Raw genomic sequence first — 6,929 nt, 5'->3', positions numbered from 1 at the left:
AGGATCATCGCAGAATATCCTGAGTTGGAAGGGTCCCACAAGGATCACTGAAGTCCAACTCCTGATCCTGCACAGAACAATCCCAGGAATCACACCATGCGCCTCAGAGTGTTGTCCAAATGCTTCTTGAACTCTGTCAGGCTTGGTGATGTGACAAATCCCCTGAGGAGCCTATTCCAGTGCCCAACCACCTTCTGGGTGAAAAACCTTTCCATAATATCCACCTTGACCAGTAGGAAACAAGAAGAGGCCTAAATAACTTGGATTGTTAAGTTGGAAAAAAAGAAAAAAAAAGAAATTAAAAAAAAGAAGAAAGATACAAGCCAACCACAAGAAATCAACAAAAGCAGAAAAATGTTTTCTAGCTGTTAAAGTCATCAGTTGAAAGCAAATCTGTGTGTTTGTGGCAAGAAGAGGTATTGCTAGTCCAAGTTAGTCTTGTGGGCTCAACCATGGCTGAATATCTGAGGGAGAGATTAAAGGGAGATATTTCCATAATGAAAGAAGACTGCAGATCTCTTTCAGTGTTTAATAAATCTTTTCTCAGCTTTTTAGTTCCAAACTATTGCTAGTTTGGCAAACATGAACTGAAAGACACAAACCTTGAAAAAACTTTTCCTTTCCGTTTGGACCCATATTTTGAAGCTTGAGTCGAATAAGAGGAAGAATGTGGGTTTTCATGGAAAATTTAAAACATCTTTCTCAGACTTGTTTGACTACTCAGCTGAACTTTCCTATCTGAAACATTCAGACTGGCTATGTCCTACATAGAGAAAAAGCCCCATTCACTACCTGCCTGCTACTCAAACACCCTCAAAAATGAAAATAAAGTTGTCTATAATATTTGTCTACTCCATTTCATGTGTATGCAGTGCTGCTTTTTGCCAAACCTACTTGCAGAGCTAAAGACTTGCTCTTCCTCTTGCAAGAGGTCATGGGAAATTACCCATTGGCTTCACTGGGATTGTATATATGGAGTCCTTACAGATGAGCAAGCGGGTATTTTCTTCTCTGCCCACAGGGTCCATCTGCTTTTGCTGTTTCTCCAGAGAGGTTCTTGGAGTGACATTTTCAATAATAGTAACAGTTCCCCTCCTCTTTTCCCCAGATATGTTATTCTGAATGTGCTTGGTCATGCTCCTGCCACTGTTAGCCAGACATTCTCTGTCATGCCCTGCTCTTGAGGTTCACCTGTCTGGTCTCCACCATGACTCTGACAATTTTCTTTGTTCCAGCCCAGTGCTGCAGACTGACTCAGCCTGATGCCCTCCCAAGCTAAATGTGACTGATCCCATCACCACCACCACCTGGCTCCAGCTGATGCCTGAGCCCTTGGACTGTAACACACACAAAATGCTTTGGTGGGTGCATGTTTCTTCTACCAATTCCCAGTCCAGCATCTCCCTTGCCTTCATACCTCCTGCTTGATGGGGTCTCACTAACTGGAAAGTGAGAGAAAAACTTGCTTTTATCATGATGTAGATTTAACACTATACAAGTTCTGTGTGCCAGACATGGGTAAAGGGTTATATTTCAACCCATTGAATCCACATGAAAAGGTGTTCCTACATTCATTCCTGCCTGGTTTTGGTTTGGGTTTTGGAAGTCTTTGTTTTGTTTATTGCCTGGCTCCTAGATTCACATTTTTATGCAGAAGATGCTTGAACAAAAGAGAGGGTTCAATTTACCTGTCATGAAAAAACTGTAAGATCTGCTTCTAAGAATTGCTCCAGCTTGGGTTGCAAATAAAGGGTAAAAGAATAAAAATGCATTTAGTTGGCATCACTATAAATTGAGCAAATGTGCTACAGGCTGGCGTCATTTTTCCTGAACCTGTTTGAGAGATATTATTTGTTATGGGCAAAACACATTGACACTCAGGAATAACAGCACATCTTGACTAGTCCTGAAGCCTGAGCCAGTGCTGAATCCAGCACGTCCTTATTGGCACTGCCTACAGACAGGTAGAACAGGACCCATCTACCCCAACTTCAGCCATCTGGTCAGGTACGCTCTAACTAAGCTGACTGCCTGTCTGCCTGCTGCAATTGACTGAGCCCTGCAGGCAACTTCAAAAGGTGACTCATCCCTCCTTTAGTAGGTGCCTAAGCTGGCACGGATTGCCCTCTGCCTTTCTCCATTGAATGCGGAGGGAGCTGAGACTTGGCCTACACACTAACTAGTATATGGCTAAAGTTAGTGAAGATAAATCCCATCTGCAGTTAGTGCTGGATCTGATAACTCAACTGCTAAAGCTCCATTTGAACTGCAGGCATTGCTTTTAGAAATAGGTATCATGAACTTATTGGTATCAGATGTTGCCCATAAATGGCTAGTTCTAAAGGGAGGCCGGGGTGGGGGGAGGGATAGTAACCCCTTGATTGTGAAATTACATGATTACTAAATGAATATGATTCTTCAGCAGGCTGTTTTTAATGTCGGGGTTGTGTTTCTAATGAAGGAAAACATGTTGTATCACTGATCCATATCACAGTCCTCATGCTGTCTGCTATCAAGAGAAAGCAAGCTCTAAACTCAAGATCTATCAGATTTTTATTCATACCTGCAGAAATAAAACCATAAGGTTGTTCTTTTAAAAAATCAAAATAGTCTCTGTGCAGTGTATCTGATTCAAACCATATTGCTAGCAAGGTGGAACCTTGAAAACATTAAGATTTTTCAATGGTAAAAGTTAAAGATTAGAGGGCCCTGAGGAAACAGAACACATGGGCCAAAAGTTTTAAACCCAAATATTAAAGATAGCCAGCCAAGTCAAAACATTGGCATCTACATGAAGGGATTGTGAATTACAGTGGGACTGAGCACCCGCTGAGTCTACTTATTCCCTAGCACTTCTGAAAACTACTCCAATTTTAATTAAATAACTTCATGTGGATGAACTTACTTCAATTTTGTACAAAGGAATATTTATGCTCCTTGCTTTACTAGAAGAATCCCAAAAGGGTTTGGCCCCGTGTCTTTCTGCACCAGAATGGGAAAAACAATAAGAGAAGCCTTTGGTTCTGACAGAGGGGTTTTTTTCAGTTGAATCAGAACTAACCCCTCAAAAAACAAAACAAAACCAAGCAAACAAACAAATGAAACCACCAAAAAACAGAGTCCCATCACATAAGCCACCAGTGACTGATCAAAAGGACTTTGGAGAAACAGAAACCTACCACCATAGCTTCAGAAAATTTGAACTCAAAAGCTTATGATGGGCTCAGCCCCATCAGTTGCATAGTGAAAGATACCTCTGATTGCCACAGCTTCTGCCTCTCCACAATCCTGCCCCCCCAGGGGCTGACTTGGGAAGGGCATTGTGTTAAATTAGCTCAAGGAACTGTTCTCATTTTTGAAGTGTGAGAAAATTCTCAACACTGAAGTAATTTAGAAACCAAAGCTTGACTCCTTTGAGTGATAGGGATGCCCCAAAGATTATATAGTAAGAGAAAATAGGTGTCATATTTTAGGTTGAATTACAATCTTTATATCCCATCCCAACAGACACAAATTATTATCTGCTACTGTAGAGCTCAAAGCAGGTCTCCACCACCAATACCAGGAGGACCTTTGCTAAGCTAGAAGCTGTGACAGCAAAATGTGTCATGTGCCATTCTTCTAGATTTGCAGTCCTTGTGAGGTAAGGCATGAGGAATCCTCCATCTAAAAGGCATTGAGCAGCTGTTCTTCCATTACTGTTCATGTAGAAGTGGAGGAAAAATTTTACTTTCTTAGTTTAAAAAACTTTCTCAGCTGAAACCAGTAATTGTTATTTCTCAATATAACCACAATCCTGGGCTTCTCTACTGTTCCTGTCATTTGCTGGACAGTATGGCTTTGGATAAGGCACAAAAGACTTGTCTGTACACACCTGCTTAATTCACAGTATAGTGAGCCCGTGATGCCAAACACAACATCAAGGATGCCAGTCTTAGCAAAAGGCACTTGAAATTCAAATACTGAGACAACTAACTTTTAAGACATGTAAACCCTTCAGTGGAACTAGTCATAACCCCTGCTAGCCTAACTCTTCCTAGGTGGCTAACAAACTGGAGTATGTCTCATTTTTTATGCCTACTCTTAGACATCCTAGCCTGACTATTAGAGGCTGTGTATTGCTCATAAAGCCAAAAATGCATTTTCCTTTCAGCACAGATAGAAATTGCCTTTCTTCACAATCATTGAAAAAGAGGAGCATTCCCAGAGCCAGGAATGAAAATCTATTCCTGTCTGTTGCTATACACATTATCTTTTCTTGTCAATAAAACCAGTTCAATGATGGTATGCTATTTCATTTTTTTCATGTGAAGTTTAGTTTTTATTTACAAGCCTTATTTTGATATTGGAATAAACTTGTGCTATTTTTAATTGCTGGTGCTCATAGAGTGTCAGGAAATGACATGGGACAGGAGTTATGAATCACACTTTCACCTCTGAAAATGCAAACCCTGATAAAATTTGACCAAGCAGCAGAATATTGATCAAGCAGTTGTTACTGTTGCTTGATTGTCTGGTATATGTAGTGGCCTGTGGCACAGCACAATTAGAAAGGATGAAGTCCTGGTCACCTTTCACTTAAAATTCCTTCTGCTGTGGAGGAAGTTTTTGCTCCATACAATAAACCAGGAAAGAGCACCTAAAATGTTGATTTCTGGCTATCTGGAGACTTCAGTGTTGAATTTTAAGGTCTAGGTTTTTCAAAACAATTAGTTGTTACTCTGCTAAGAAGGAATAGGCAATGCAGGTGGATGAATCCAATTTCCAAACTATGCAGGTGACATCAAAGGCATTTCAGATGTTTCACCAAAATAAAGAGGGAGTCAGAATCTGAATATTTCAGTATGGGCTTTAAGAATGAGGTCTTAAATATACAACAAATTTGGACTGGTAACTCTAGTTTAAGCCTTTATTTCCCCACTGGTGTCTGAAAGAAGTCAAAATCCCATGCAGGACTTGGTAGCCCAAACCCTCTCTTTTTGGGCTGGGCCTTAGTAGTAGCAATTCAGACTCAATTAATGTCGTCAACGCTTGGGCACCTAATCTGCCAAAATCGCTTGGGCAAATTTAGCCGGGCCATTTAAGCCACATAGGATTTGTCACACACAGAAGTGGCATCCAAAGGCATTGGACAATCTGCACTGAAAAAATAAATACAGTTTGAATGGCTCATGCAAATACAGTTTTTACTAGCCAAAGGCTACAGTACCATTCCATGACTTGAGGTATGGACAGAAAGATTTCTGTGCTTCTTTGGTACTCCCTGCCAACATGCATGTACAGAAGACCTAAGTAAACACAATAAAATTGGTACGTGCACTTGAAGACTTAGCTCACATTCTGTACCTGTAAAAGAAATGCAGAAGCAGAAATAAGGAAAACTTCAAACCTAAAGAAAAACTTACATCCTGTTCAGCAGAAACGCCTGCATTGTCTAATTCTAACTTGAAGCCCTAGAGGTAGCAAGACCTGAAGTGAGGCAGGCACCTGTAGAGACTGGATGTAACCTTCAATGAGCTCAAACATTGTGGAGAGTCTCTTTTTCTTTTTGCTGCTCGTGCCACAGGCCTGGGGTGCACAGTCTCCTACTGATCTGGGCAACTAATGCAATGACTTAACAGAACTGGGGTGGCCAAGTCAGATGCCTCCCATCTGGATGAGGACAGAGGCGTGACCGAAGTGCCCTGTCAAAGGGGCAGCATCATAATTTAATGTTAAAAATTAGCATATGCTCAAAAATTTTGGAAACAAAAAGCTTCCTGGGATACTAAAGGTTCTAAAGCAGCAGAATGGGGGCCCTGTTCATTTATAAAACATAGCAGCTGGCTGGGGCCCTTCCCTGACCTCCCTGCAAAGGGAAAGAAGTCAAACTTGCTGGGCTAAGAGGTCCTCTCCTTCTACTCTCAACTCTGTCAGACTCTGCTGGAATTTATTCATTCCCCCTCCCTAAAAATATAGCGGTAGCTCTTCCAGATCTTCACAGCTACAACGACACAATAAAACCGCAAAGCTGGGGGGAGGTCCTGGAGGATAACCCCGGCCGGGTTTCAGAGCACCTTTCGGGCCGGTTTCATGCGCAGGATGTGCTCCCTTCCCCATGCGGGGGCACCTCCTCGCTGCCCGGAGCGCAGCCCAGCCCAGCCTGGGTGCCCTGCGCCCGGCCCGGCCCGCTCCTCCCGTTAGATGGCGCTACAGACTTTGCAACCACGTGTGCGGAGGCGAGGGGGGAAGAATCGCAACACTAATAAAAGAAATAAGCCTCGTTCTGTCCGAAACGCGGGGAGTCGGCCTGGGGGAAGCGGCGCCCAGCGTCGGGATGTCCCTTTCCCTTTCCTGCCCGGGGTTGCCGGCAGCCCCGCGGCGGCTGCCGGGGCTTGGCTCTCGGGAGCCACCAGGGCAGAGCTGGGGGCTCGGGAGCCAGCAGGGCGAAGCTGGGGGCTCGTGGCGGAGCCGTCCTTCCTACCGGGAGAACATCCTGTCAGGAACGGGCAGGAAGCGCCGGCCGGTTCCCAGCCGGGGAGCTGAGCGAAACCCACGGGTAGTCTCCCATCCCTCCCTGTATTATTTCTCCTTTCCAGGAAGGTGCTCGTGCCATGTCCACAGCCTGCTTGGGTTCTGATGGCTGGGTGTTTGATCAGTCCCACTCTTCCCCCCCAACACTTTTTTTTTTCTTATGGTAGTCCCGCGTTTCCCCTCGGTGTAGAACCCCGCGAGTTTCGGGCAGCCTGTCAGCGGCTGCCACGGGGCTCCGCCGGAGCGAGGCTGCCCAAGGTGCTGGCTCCGTCCCTCACCCATCCCGGCCGAGCACAGGAGAGAACAGGACCGTGTATGAAACTGCTTGTCCTGAACTCACTAAGTCCAGGACTTATGAGACAACGCTTCTCCGCCCGGTGCCCAGCCGAAAGGCGGCTGGTTGTGCCCAGCCCTGC

This window comes from Ammospiza caudacuta, chromosome 2, assembly GCF_027887145.1.
Source record: "Ammospiza caudacuta isolate bAmmCau1 chromosome 2, bAmmCau1.pri, whole genome shotgun sequence".
Lineage (NCBI taxonomy): Eukaryota > Metazoa > Chordata > Aves > Passeriformes > Passerellidae > Ammospiza > Ammospiza caudacuta.
Note: the sequence above shows the minus strand (reverse complement) of the source record.